The 14,141-nt window shown below is 38.3% G+C and overlaps 1 protein-coding gene across 4 annotated transcripts in view; it reads right to left on the reverse strand.

Annotated features, from left to right (window-relative positions):
• tab2 (TGF-beta activated kinase 1 (MAP3K7) binding protein 2) overlaps window positions 1-9,410 on the reverse strand; it is a 23,113-nt gene extending 13,703 nt beyond the window's left edge. Inside the window, exon 1 of one of the 4 annotated variants that reach the window (XM_061269475.1) lies at window positions 9,027-9,410. The gene's annotated coding sequence lies outside the window, so the exon portion shown is untranslated. Of the gene's footprint in view, window positions 1-4,804; window positions 4,928-9,026 lie in introns of those variants that run through there. The other 3 variants (XM_061269471.1, XM_061269472.1, XM_061269474.1) reach the window with 3 other exon arrangements.
• Window positions 9,411-14,141: the final 4,731 nt, after the last annotated feature.

The raw sequence follows: 14,141 nt of genomic DNA on the forward strand, positions 1-14,141 counted from the left end.
CCTGTTGGTTATGCCGTCTATTAATCGAATAATCAAATAAAATCGGATTTTGCATGAGAGACAAATTCTCCCCATGTTCTGATGTTTATTTGGTATAAATCAACTAAATAACACAAAAGTACTCACCAAACTTTGTGAAACTAATACAGTTATCGGTGTGGTTATTGTTTTCTGAAGTAAAATCAAATATTTGCAAATTATAGATTAAATGTTTGCTGATACACAAACAATCTGTTTTTATGAATGACGACAAAAAATAATGAATGATTAACTGTTGAGAGGTCGACATTAGAGGATTTGAGGATTAGAGGAACTGAACGATTACTCGATTATCGAAATAGCTGTTGACGATTTTCATGAATGACGACAAAAAATAATGAATGATTAACTGTTGAGAGGTCGACATTAGAGGATTTGAGGATTAGAGGAACTGAACGATTACTCGATTATCGAAATAGCTGTTGATTGATTTGATAATACTGGACAGGGAAACAGACCATATGCAGTGACCCTTTCTGCAATATCCTTTCCGACAATACTGCAGCAATTATTGTATCGTAAGATCAATACCACGATTAAGCTAAACTGTGAGCTTTGGGTATTGTTACATCACTACTGATACTATTAGGATATTTTTAGTAGGAAAAGCAGGATTTGCCATATGAAAATGTCGGCCCGCAATTGAATTGTCAGGAAAAAAATTGGCCCGGGCCCAAACTAAGTTGCCGACCCCTGCAAGGGGAAGGTTCAGTTTGTGGTAGGTGGACCCGCGCTCAGCATCTGCAACTCATTAAGTCAAACCAGAGATCTCCAATGCTGCTTTGTCATTACCTGGCCATCCAAACCTTTGGTATTTGCAAGTACAAAAACATCACAGAAGACAGAGGGTGAAATCAGGTCCTTCAAATAGTTCAGGTTGTTTTTACTGTGCTACAAAAATAAAGATTTTAAATCTACTTCTCTGCAGCTCAGGTGTGCCATTTCGAAGTATTCATGCAAAATGGTGTTGAATTTATTTTCATAGCTCACGACTGCTGCAAATAAACAAAAGGCATTTCAGTAGGGTGGATTCTCCTGTCTACCACAATATGTGAGAGAGCCAAGAGAGCAAGGGAGTATGAGAGCCTGGGGCCCACGCTCTTCCTGATAGAGCGCTAGATCAAAGTACTTTTCCCATGCTTAGCGAGCACAACAACCTGGGTGATGAAAGAATGTGGGAGAAACGAAGGACAGAGCAGCCTCTCCGTGGCATTTGCAAACAGCTCAGAATAAGTCGAGCATTCTCTGATGCATCGAGGAGGAAACAGGAGGGGGAGGGAGTCGACACGGTGCCAGAATTTAGCAACAGGATAAGCAGTGCGGCGATAAGCCTGCTGTTTGCATTGTAACGGGGGGAAAAAAAGAAGCAGGTGGGATCATGCTTGTCTCACTCATTACAAATTGATACAGTTTAATTAAAACCATTGAGTTTGTAGAAATTGATTTTTTATTTTTTGAGAATAAAAATCCGATAAATAGCAACAAAAATTCTCATTGTAAGATATCACTCGTACTGTATATAAAATTCCAACCTGCAAGTTAATCATCAGCAATTGGAAGCTAAAGCTAGCTATTGACGCCAAGTATTGACGAAGAGGCACACCTAGCTAACCGTATGTTTGTCTCGTTGCTGTTTTAGTGAAGTCGTGGGTTTTGGGAACCTGTTTAAAACGGTTTCGGATTGTCAAACAAATTCAGGAAGCTAAAATTAAAAGCAAGGCTTCAAAAATTGGCTAATGGGGTTTTGGTGAAAAAGTGTTTCGTTTGCTTGTCTGTTTTTAATCTCCACTCAAACAGTAGTATGCAAATTAGGGTATTACAGTACCCAAGAAACATTTTGTAATTGATATTAAATCTGCATTTGTTTGATATTTCTAGAAATCATTAATATAATACATATACATCCGGAGAGTTTTTTTTGCAACAAGTTTTTCCTTGAATAACAAAATGTTGAAAAATGAAATCTGCAAATCAGCAAATTCATCAGTGCCCGACCACTGTACGGTCAATTTCATTTTATCACAGTATTTCGCTAACCCTATAATATAAATACTGTATATAGGCTGTTCTTAAATTATACACAGTTCAAAGGCAAAGCGCAAATTTATCAATTTCATTCTCAATCTCCACACAGAAGCTAGTGCTGATAACACCGATCACTTGGGTTGGGTATTATCAGAAATGTGAAAGTACAATTCTGCACATCATCTTCATTTCCTGTCATATATTTTCATTACAAATCATAAGAGGAAACGATTATGCATTACCTGACTGATTTATTTTTTTCTCCCCTGACTATGACCTGAACTTTTCATCTTTTACAACCAAAAGTTACAATAGATTCTATTGTAACTGAATCTATTGAATAGAACATTTATAATTTTTAGAGATGCATTCTAGTGCTCATTCAGGACTAAACGAAGTCTAGTGAATCCTTACTGTCCGTATTAGCAGACTGTAGTGTGTTTAGCAGACAAACTGTAGATAAAGTGGGACACCAGTCTCCTCTCAACCTCGCACAAACTGTTTTGCAGATTGAGGATGTCGCAAAAAGTGCTGGAAACACTCTGGGCCTTTTTTTTAGAATATCATTTTCATCACATTTTAAATGGCATCTTGTGAGATATGATCAGATCATTTGTCTATCCGATAGAAGAACATACTGTTGGATTTAAAGAATATAGTTTGTATCTTTTGTTTACAACACAACGCAGCAGTATCTGACAACACAAAGGAAGCTGAATGTGAAAAGGCAAATGCTGGTGTTTGTTAAAAAAAAAAAAAAAGTTCTTATCAGAGGAAACGTTTGTCGCTTGTCTCTCTCTGCACCTTCCAAGAGCAGACGGAACAAAGATAAGAGCTTCAACATATTCCTGTTTGCTGTCATTCAAATTGTAACAAACATGGACGCTAGGATAGGCGAAAGAAAGGGTTCTTATTTTTAATATTGAATCATTTGTTTGGGAAAGTAAAGTAGTAATACATAGTATTTCTGAAAGTGGGTCTAGGACAAACAGTGGGAAATCTGAGCAATGTTTTTGCTTCGAATTTCATGACAACCATGAGGTGATGTGAAAGAATAAGACACATATGTACATAAAAAGAACAAACTCATCTTATATCTCAATATAAAAAGATGATGACCGATCATAAAAAAGCATTGATGACATTTCGTGAGATTTACGCAACCCGCAATTGTTTTAAGTGGGAATAAAACGTATTGTTGTGCCAGTACAACGCTTGGAATCCAGAGAGAAGTTGCTGTTTCTGTTGTCAAATAAAACCTGAAAAATGTGGGGCGGGAATCAATGCTCCAATCCCAACACTGCTGCTAACAAAGCCAAAACGTCTAAAGTACTGCTGTCTCTCAAAACACGCCCGTTTAACACACCATGTACTCTGGTTCCAATTAGGTAAAGTGCTATATGTAAAAGGAAGCCAGCAAAAACTCCACAATTTTCCTTTAATTGACGGTTGTTCTACTATCCTATTTCATAGAAGTTCTGCAAAGGAAACTTGAAGAAACACTTTATTGACATAAGATGTCAGCTCTTTAATTCTTCTACCATGGGGATGCTATTTTGAGATCTAGTAGGTCGAACTAAATGGTCTTTGATAATATTGCGGTTAGCGTACTCTAATTAATTAATTAATTGTATCTACTAATACTGGAGATTTATTACTACTATTTTTTTTCCGGGCAATTGGAAAGATAAGATTCAATCAAAGATCTCGATGCACATTTTTTCGGATCCATTTTTCTTTTTTTTTCCCCCAAAACGATAATCACGATAGCGATTATTATTGCATCACTCACGTCAATCATAAAGGAATCAGTGCTAGCAAGACGAGTGCTAAGATATATGCAGGTGAATTCCACATGTCTATCATATCTGCTTTTATTCAGCCAAAGTTGATGAGTCAGTTATTCACCGAGATGGCTTGTCATGTTGTTTTCCATACTAACATCGGAAGCTACTCGTCTGTTCCCAGACATGTTGTGGCTTGAATGTTTGGCGTGCGCATGCTAAAATCTATATGTACTGTGGTACCTTGACTTCCACAAGTTTAATTTATTGCATAACCGCACTTGTAACGCAAATCACTTGAATCTAATAGTTCCTCCTAGACAAAAATATTTTTACATTATTGTACTGTATTCAACACACTATAAATAAATAATGTGAATTAAAGAATTTTAATCAGAATTTCATTTCAAGATTGTAATGCATCATAATTTACTCATGAATCCTACTTCCTTCACTATGCAAGCTTTTGTAATTGTGAGAAATTTAAAAGTCTCCATTCAGACTGTACCGAGTGTGGACGTTTACAGAGCAGCTGTTGCAACTCTACTCTTCGATTATTACATTTTTGTTTTGACTATGACTCACATAACCCAGTGATGTCTGTGCACTGCTGAAATAGCCAGTGAAAAGATATGCTTTGCAAAATACCAATGCACACGTACTATGATTTCCTGCGTTCTATTAATGACGATACAAAATCCTTCTCTGCACAACAGAATCACACATTTTTTGACGTGATGAATCAAATACATAGATTAAAACCATGCATATTTAGCTTCCATTAAAAATGTCAAAATGAATCGATTAATCGGCGAGTAATCGAAATTAATTGACTACTGTCGTTAGCACAATAACAAAACTTTGCTTTTGGTTTATCAGCTAAAAAAAGTTTTCATTCCTATCACAGCAGGGCTGTATGCAAGATCAGAATTCCAAACACAAATTATCATCCATACCAAGTATTCAGAGGAGTCAGTATGTCGGAATTAAGTCTTAGTCGAGCTGGTTGTAGTAGACTCAACTGTGTCTGTAAATGTGTTATGTCAGGAAATGAAATAGGTTACTATCAGTGGTACTTCTCTTTTTCCACCGGATGCAAACTGAGACATGCATGTGGAGTAAGTAAACCACAATTCTGAAACTTTCTGAATATCACCAGCTACAACACCTCACTGGATATAATAATTCTATTCGGCACTGAAAGCTTTGAATATAATAGCAAAGGTGATGTCGGCCATTTCTGCTCTCAGTCATTATTCTTACAGAAGTACGCAAATGTTTTCAGGAAACATATCATAGCTAGGCTAACTGCCTGGTTCCACCTTCACTGACAGATTTACATCCCCACCATCTGTGTAGGTTATTGAACACTCGCCAGATTTTTTATCTGCATCCGAAAGAAGGCAGGTCCAACAATGCATGGATTAAGGAACCTGTCATTCATTTCTGAAAAGAAATGAATCTGGTGATACTGACAGGTAAAGAAAAGGACAAATTAAAACGGACTAATAAGTACTTTTTTCAAGTAATCATAAAAACACATTACAAATAAAACAACAAAACACACAAGTAATCATCTTAATTCATGATATGATTCTTTTCAGACTTTGGAGTTAAAGTATAAAAAAAAAGGGGGGGGGGGGTGTATCGGATCAATATCTGGTACGCCTTTAAAAAATATTGATCGGGACATCACTAATGCAAACACTCAAAATGAATGAATAAGGAGTACCGTATTTTCCGCACTACGTCATTACTTCAAATTCTTAAGATTGAGCAAAAGCACAGACAAAATATGTTAAAAAAATATATTTTCATTCCCAAATCATGGAGCAAAACTGAAAACGGTCACTGTACAAAGCACACCCGTTAAAAGCAGAGAAGTCTGCTTGACAAAGGGAGGGGGCTTTTTTCCCGACAACCACATATTCTAGAGTGGGGGAGGGTTCGGGTACGGAGCCTTCTTTGGAAAACCCAAGTCTTGATTATAATGCGAAAGCTCAGTACCTTGATTTTGAGGCGCTAACCTTTACCTTTAAAATACCACTTGTCAATCCATCGACGCATTGTTTACGTATAGATGCATGGTAGCGAGAGTTCAAAGGCTAAATACGTACAAGACGGGAAGAGCGAGCAAATATTGCATCTATTACTGCACCCAAAAAATGTAATTTGCTCCCACATTGTGCAAAACAACTTTGATTGATCGTGGTGGTGGTAGTATGGTATGCTGCAGTTACATATATGTATGTAATAATGCAACAATTATGACAATGTTATATAATAAAATTACATGTGCCAGGAAATATGTTGTCAAATCTATTGTATTGCTTAATATATTGTATTGAATTATCAAATGCATTGTCATAAAGTAAGACTAGAAATTAAATAAATATGAATCATTCAATAAATGTTTCTATAAGTACCCCCATAATGACGGTCATCATAATAGAATAACAGATTGGACCTAAGTGTGAAAAAATGACCATAAGACAAACTGGATGGTTGTTGTGTCGTGCAAACAGTCACAAAGCACATGAAATACGATTTTTGCAAGATGGATTGAAACCACATCCGGAAAGTGGTTTCACATCCAGTTTTGACAGGATGAGTCTCAATCTGATCAGCTCCAAACGCAAATTGGTTTTGACTGTGACGTGACTCGACACGACGCAAGATCCAATGTGCCAGAGCAGAGCGCGCCAATCGAAGTACGAAACGGTAAACAATGGAGAACATCGATGAAATTGAAAACAGCAGTCCCTGGACAGAGGAGGAAATGTCTGTGGAGAGATACGAGCAAAGCTCGAGGGTGCGTATCGAAACAAGTCCATTTATGAAAATCTTTTATATGTTGCCGCTGTCACAATTATATGACAAACACTACGCATGCTACACGACGTTTCTGTTTCGACATCGTTGCTACAGCGATAAGATCAGGCCTAAAAATCAAATTTGAGGTCAAACCGGATTGGAACCAGATATGCCTGCAGTCTGAACGCATCCTATACAGTGCCTCACTCTTGAACAAGTATCCTTGCATTTTCACTTTACATTTTCAGCAGAACTGGTGACACACATTAGCGCAAGCCTGACTCCATCCATTAAAATCAATTACTAGCATAGCCTTGTGCTAAACTGCTTAATCCTCAATAAAAACCTGATTTAGCACTTAGTTAACAGGCTCAAAAATACTTTGCAGAGTCTCTAAATGAGTGACAAACTCACAAGGCCTCCTAGCAAACATTTGCCGAGCTTGAGGCACACATGTTTTTAGTTAAGTCTCTGTACCTATAAACAGTTGGCCATGCAAGTGTATTGGTCAGGAAGTGCAGTGTTGACTGCAAGTCACTGCAGGCGCAAGTTGCTAATGAATGATTACAGTTACAGCTACGACAACATCGTGGAAGCGGAAAGGTGACAGAGAAGCAGTGTGAGCTCTTTGGAGTTTTGCTTTGCATTCAACTTCACTAGTCCATAGCAGCCAAGCAAATTGCGGAAGAGGGTGGCTAGGATAACAAGAAGGCTAGCTTGTAAAACAGTCAGGTAGATTTGTGTGCAGAGACTTGTTTACAGCTGTTAAACTGTCAAACAAGATAGCATTTAGCATTAGCTAAAGTAATCATAACCAATGGTTACCAAATTCTTTAGTGATGTTCTTTAGTGATAAGCTCATAAAAAAAGAATAGGTTGAGTAAATCACTATTATACTGTTAGATGTTTCAATCTTATTAAGGCTTACTTTAATTAATTCTTATGTAGAAAAAAAGATTTCATAAACAGCAAAAATGGAAGTTGACAGGAGCTCAACTAATCGAAAAATAACTATCATCATCAAGAGACATCAACACGAGTTTGGAAAGCAGAATATTACCAAAAGATGGAAAGTAGTAATTCCTGGTAAAAACTACAAGGACGTGCAAGTCGAGCATAATTTCACATAAAAAAGATGCAGCACATCCATAGCCCTTGTGAGATGGAAAATTCATTCATTTCCGGATGGATGGTTCCATACGGAGCTTGTCTAGACTTGTAATAATGCAAAAGAACAATTTATGACTAAAATGGCAAAAACATAAGCGGTTCAGAAGGTAAATCCATGCACGAATAAACCTATTAATAATACCATGTTAAAAAAATCCGATAAATCAGAAAATGGTGTCCCCTTGCGATTGCTCCACTTGCTCTGCACTTTAAGTTTATTTTAGTGGTAGTACAGATTGTTCTTGTTTTGGTACTGAATGTGGAGATGTTTCGTCGCTGCTCAGTACAGGAAGAATCTATTCGAGTGAGACAGTGCCACAAAATTCTGAGAAATCATTGACACCGATAAACTGTTTTTTGGTGAGGTTTTAGGTTATTTGTTATTTTAGGGAAGAATGTCAAGGTGGTCCTTGCATCTTTTGATTTATTTTAACCCATCGAATAGGTTTAGACACCCCTGCACTAATGTCATCATCATCTTCAAGTGCAAAGTCTCTAAATTTTTGTTTGTTTTGATCTTCTCCAAGTCTCCTGATGCACAGGTAACGTAAATAAAGTGACGTAAGGGTGAGATGTTTCCACGTGACCAACATACAGGAGTGGTCAAATAACAGGTGGGGGTACCTGTTACGACATTCAAAACAGCCGTAGCGTGCATTTAACATAACAACGAGTGTAATATAGTAACTAAATGACTAATGAATTGCAAAGAAGTAGCTTGATTTAAAGGCTTGTTAAACAGCGGGTTATGGGCGCAGCCACCAATTCATTATTTGAACCTTTCCATCCATTCAGACAGTTCGACTGCGCTCAATGGAAAAAATAATGTAGCCCAACGTGTCGCGACAGACAGCGGAACGAGGTGTAATATTAAAATTAATATTTTGATGTACAACACTTAAGATTGTTGAGTTAGCAAAGTCTATCTCGCCTCAGACTGAGAGCCTCCCACTTCAAAAAAGTTAGTTGGCTAACGTAGCTAGCCGATTGCTGGAACGTAATAGAAAAACTTTTTCCACACTTCTGAAGTTTTCTCGCTTTTTTTCCCCCCCGTCAAGAAAGTTGGTAGCGCCGATCGGCAAAAAGTGGCAAAAGCACTTTTAATCTTCACATTATCGGATAACGTTATTGTTGTTAATAGTCTAGGGGTGTGTGCTAACAGGTAAAAAAAAAAAAATCTTGCGGGTAACTTACTTGACTTTCCCCGACTCCGATCCCTCTCCTCGGGCCGCCTTCGACACCCCTGAACGCCGCCAGACCTCCAGAGGGCCGCGGCGCTGGCACAGGAGAAGCCGAGAAAGGTCCAGCAAGTATCAGGCAGACCAAAAAGCTAAGTTGCTCCGAGGCCCCGGGCCTTAATGTGTCCTCGAAATAACGCTCGGGGGAGGGATAGCAAGCCCCAGCCCTCCGCTTTTAGACAGACTCCGGAATACCTTTTTGACAGCTCTTCTTCTTCAGCCCCCCCTCCCCTCCACAGCCCTTCACTTTTCTCTTTTTCCTCACTTCCAGTAGATACGAATCAAAATACTGTCACACAATATGGCGGCTGCATAAGCAAGGTACTATCGCGAGAGGAAGACTTTTTTTCTTTCCTCCACTTTCCAAAAGTTGTGCTCAGGGGGGGGAGGAGACTTCATATTGATTGTGATTGACTTGGAACTTTAAGGATGCTGAAGCTGCAAAAGACAGCATCCATTGTCATCTGTGTAAAGATCAACTAAGTGCTACACTTTTACAAAGTTTAACTATGCATCTAAAGCAGTATCGAATATGTTAGACAGTAATCCCTCGTTTATCGCGGATAATTGGTTCCAAAAACCACCCGCGATAAGTGAAATCCGCGAAGTACGGTCACCAACAAGAAGTACTGGGCAGGCTAACGAGTTAGCGGAAAGATGCTAATTCGCGATCGTGCTAACACGCGACTTCTAAAGGAATGTAAACGAACATTTGGAGCAATACTACATTGTTTTAAAGGTTAGACACGTCTACTCGATTTAGAAGTTTTATTTTGACTTTTAAATGTTTTTTTTAATTTGGATTTTTTTTTTATTAAAATAATAAATTTGTTGAATATTAATAAAGCAGAAAAATCCACTTGTTTTCATTAATCTCAGGGGCGGCCATTTTGCCTTGAACTGCCATTTGCTGTTGACTAAAAATTACATCACAGTGCCATAGTTTCCACTATTCATGGCCACTGTATAATAAACTGTACAGTAGTTATATTTTATTACTCTTTCTGCTAACTTTTTCTTCCTATTGCCATTGCCTTTCTTCACAGATTGCTTGAGAGAAATCAAACGGTTCTATGGCCTCATAAGCACGTGGTGTCCATTTTAACACAAGTTTAAGTTAATAACATTTCCTGTTGTCATTGGAAATAAATGAATACAGTATGTTGCTTATTGGGTCACTTTTCAAATAAACCTTTTAACACCATAGACAGATCCTCCTACAATCATTTCCATTGACCTCGTCCCCTGCTCACTGTCTTCATCCTCACAACAGACGCTTGTGAGATGGCACATTTGTTCCTCAGTGAAGCTCATGAAAACATATGGTGCCTTGAGTGTCGCCACAGCGCCATGACTCACAACCGCTCACACAAATTGCTGCTATCTCGCACAAGCCATGACCCTTTGACTCAGTAGTTTAGAGCCGAAATCCCCTTCAATGGGGGAAAAAAAAAAGCGCAGTGTAGTAGTTTCCTATCCATGATGACTATTCATTGCTTTACACAATGCGTTGATACACTTAGCGCTGGAGCTGGAGCGAGAGTTTGGGGGTCTCAATACACTACTGTACAAATGTCAGGCTTATGAGTCAGCTACATAGTATTTTGCAGAATTTCAAGTGACTGTACCACTACAGCAGGGGTGTCAAACTCATTTTTTTTGGCGGGCCGCATTGTAGTCATAGCTTCTTTCGGAGGGCCATTATGACTGTCAACCCAAATAAATGTATGAGCACCTCATAATATATACAAAAGCTACAAAACAAACTGACAAATAACTCGTTTTCAAATCCGACGAGTATAAACTGGTCAAATATTTAAAAAATATATATATTAAAAGTGAAGACAATTTGTTATTCTAGTAATGACACACGAATTTGATGCACAATTTGTCTTCGCGGGCCACGTAAAATGATGTGGCGGGCCGTAGCTGGCCCCCGGGCCTTGAGTTTGACACCTGAGCACTACAGTGTTGACTCTTACATGACATAGTTTTCTTTATTTATATTTAATACAGAGCTGATATCGACTGGAAAATGAATCTGTATTGTAGCTGTTAAAATGAATCGATTAATCAACAATTGTATCAAATGAATCGAGAACTATTTTACTAATCGTTTAGAGACATTTTGTTTTACATTAGATTGGATGTCAGTCTGTCCACAGTATTTTTCACCCCAAAGAAGCACCGGCGCGGTTCCAGTTTTTCCCAAGTCATGTCCTTGTCTGACTTCCTGTTCTTTGTACAGAGACATAGCAGTCTTAATCTTGGTTTGTCAGCAAACGGCAGACATTTTTCTTCATTGGCCTATGTGGGACGGCTGTGGTCGAGTGAAGTTGTTGCACATGTTATTGTGCAAATGTGCAATATAAATAGGGGAAAGAATATTTTTGTCAATTTAAATCGCAACATCAGCTAGATCATCATTATTTGATTTGAAGATGTTTTGCAGTGTACTTGCTTATGGGTTGTTGTTTTTTTTTTAACGTTCAAATCCTGGTTTCCTTTTCAGTCCAGCATCCCGCAATCATATATACACACAAGCTGTGTGTAAATACAGATAAGGTGAATGAAAGTGAGGTTAGTCCCCCCTAAAAGAAGGGCAAAGTACAGAGAGAGCAGCTTGAGAAAATTCTGACATAAAAACCTGCTGGTTGCTCATTGGTGCCGCAAGTGGTCACACTTCTCCGATGGTCTTTTTTGGAGCAGCACAGCCGGCCACCCACATACTTGGCATGGACAGACACTCATTTCTCACGGTCTGAGAGCAGTTTGTCAAGGGTCAGCAGTTTAGCTTTAGCTTTGTAGAGAGTATTCTGTCATTATTTGCCTCTTAAACAAATTCTTCTGCCTCTCCACTGGCCACTTGGAGTGCAGTTGTAAAGCGTTAACAAGCACAACAGAGTGTCGTTAAGGGAAGTAGAAACAATGAAGTACAGCCGCTACTTCGTGTTTTGTTTATCGCGGCTTCACTACATCGCAGATTTTTTTTTCCCAAATTAAAAAAACATTTAAAAGTCAAAATAAAACTTCTAAATTGAGGAAACGTGTCTAACCTTTAGGACAATGTAGTATTACTCCAAATGTTCGTTTACATTCCTTTAGAAGTTTGTTTTCGCGTGTTAGCACGATTGCGAATTAGCATCTTTCCGCTAACTCGTTAGCCTGCCCAGTACTTCTTGTTGGTGACCGTACTTTGCGGATTTCACTTATGGCGGGTGGTTTTTGGAACCAATTATCCGCGATATACGAGGGATTGCTGTACTCGTCCCATCTCAAATAAGTGCAAGCATGTGAATTCACATAAATTACATACATATACATATTTATCGAAACTTTTTTGGGTTTTTGGTTTAATTATTTAACCTAATTTTTAGGGGTTATTTGGTAATTTGTCTTATTTTTGGTCCGACCAGTTAGTGGTATCAAGATGAGTGATCCACAACATGGATCAGTCACTGTAAATAATGCATTAAAAGACATTACACATGCACTGTACCAAAGCTCTAAATTGCATTTGAACAGATGACAACATAAACAAAGTATATTTCGTAGCAGAGTGGAAATTTTATGAGGCAGCTGTACCATCAAGGCTTTTGAGTGCTGTAGTGAAGGAATAGCTGGAAGCTAACTGGAGTGGTGGAATGGCATTACTCCAGACATCCATCTCAGCCTTAAGGTCAAAGTGACTGGGTGGATGAGCCCAGCCCTTTTCCATCACAACCCAAGCACTTGATAATCTCTGAGCTGTCCGCAACTGAAGAGGAAAACAGTCTCTCCAACTTGGAAAAGGTTATGAAAGCCTCCATTATTTGGGAACTTTATGAACTTTACGCAGATAACCCCTGATGACTTTTGAGGGAGGATTCCCTCATGTTTCATATAACTGCTGTGATTTTGTTACGTTTTGTACGTTAAGTCCAACTCCGTTTGAAAAGAAATGAAAGAAATGCACGATGTTACTCTCGCTATTAACAAATGAGAGGGATTTGTCAAAGATGGGGATTTTGGTTCTTGTAGAGAATACATTCAGCATATACTGCAGTTTTTTGATACCTTTAATTGAAAAGGCTCTTTGGTTTCAGACTCACCCAACATTTAACTTGAAGCCACTACGGTCAATTAAAAGCGACTGTGGTAATTACCGAAGCCAAGAGCGAAGGCTTAAGGCAAGAAGCACTGATTGGATGGGAGTGTTCCTCCATCTCAGAACATATAATGTTACAGTCCCGTCATCTCACTTGACTCTACGTCTTGATTTGTGAGTTACCGTAATTTTCGGACTATAAGTCGCACCGGAGTATAAGTCGCACCAGCCATAAAATGCCCCAAAAAGTGAAAAAAAACATATATGTATATAAGTCGCTCCTGAGTATAAGTCGCCCCCCCACCCAAACTATGAAAAAAACCGCAACTTATAGTAAGAAAATTACGGCAGTCTTGTCGACGTTTAAAAAAATAATAATACAGCGGAATTAAGTTAGCAGTCAAGCTAGCTTGACCGGCAAATCTTACTTGAGTTACTGTCTGTAGCTCCACCATGAAGACCATTCATTGGCATCTACTGCCTTATTTTTTTTCCAACACATTACAACACATAAAATAAACGAGTAGAAACATTAATAATAATATTGTAGTTGTAGTTGTGTAGAACTGTACTGCATCATAATGAGAGAATATTCTGTCTACTATAGTGATCACTGTTCCAAACTAAGCTAAACTTGATAGAAATGTGATTAGAATGGATTTGGACCCCATTTGGGCAAAAATCTAGCGCTATTATAGGCTTTTCATATATATTGATCAAAGATGAGTGCGCAGGAGAATCACAGAATTAACAGCGCTACAATGAACAATAGTCCTTGTACATTTTTACCACGCCCATCATAGTGTTGAAAAAAATCCAGGTACTGTCAAAGTTCAAAACTTTCCATGGGAATGTACAGCAAAAATGGAAAACCAACACAATTAAAAGAAACATGCTAGAAGGGCGTATTCCTAAGTACATTTAGTAAAATCATTTAATGAGTAACTCAAAAGCCTCAGTGATGATATAATCCGAATGTTGCTA

Source organism: Syngnathus typhle, linkage group LG22 (genome assembly GCF_033458585.1).
Source record: "Syngnathus typhle isolate RoL2023-S1 ecotype Sweden linkage group LG22, RoL_Styp_1.0, whole genome shotgun sequence".
In the NCBI taxonomy this organism is placed as follows: Eukaryota; Metazoa; Chordata; class Actinopteri; order Syngnathiformes; family Syngnathidae; genus Syngnathus; species Syngnathus typhle.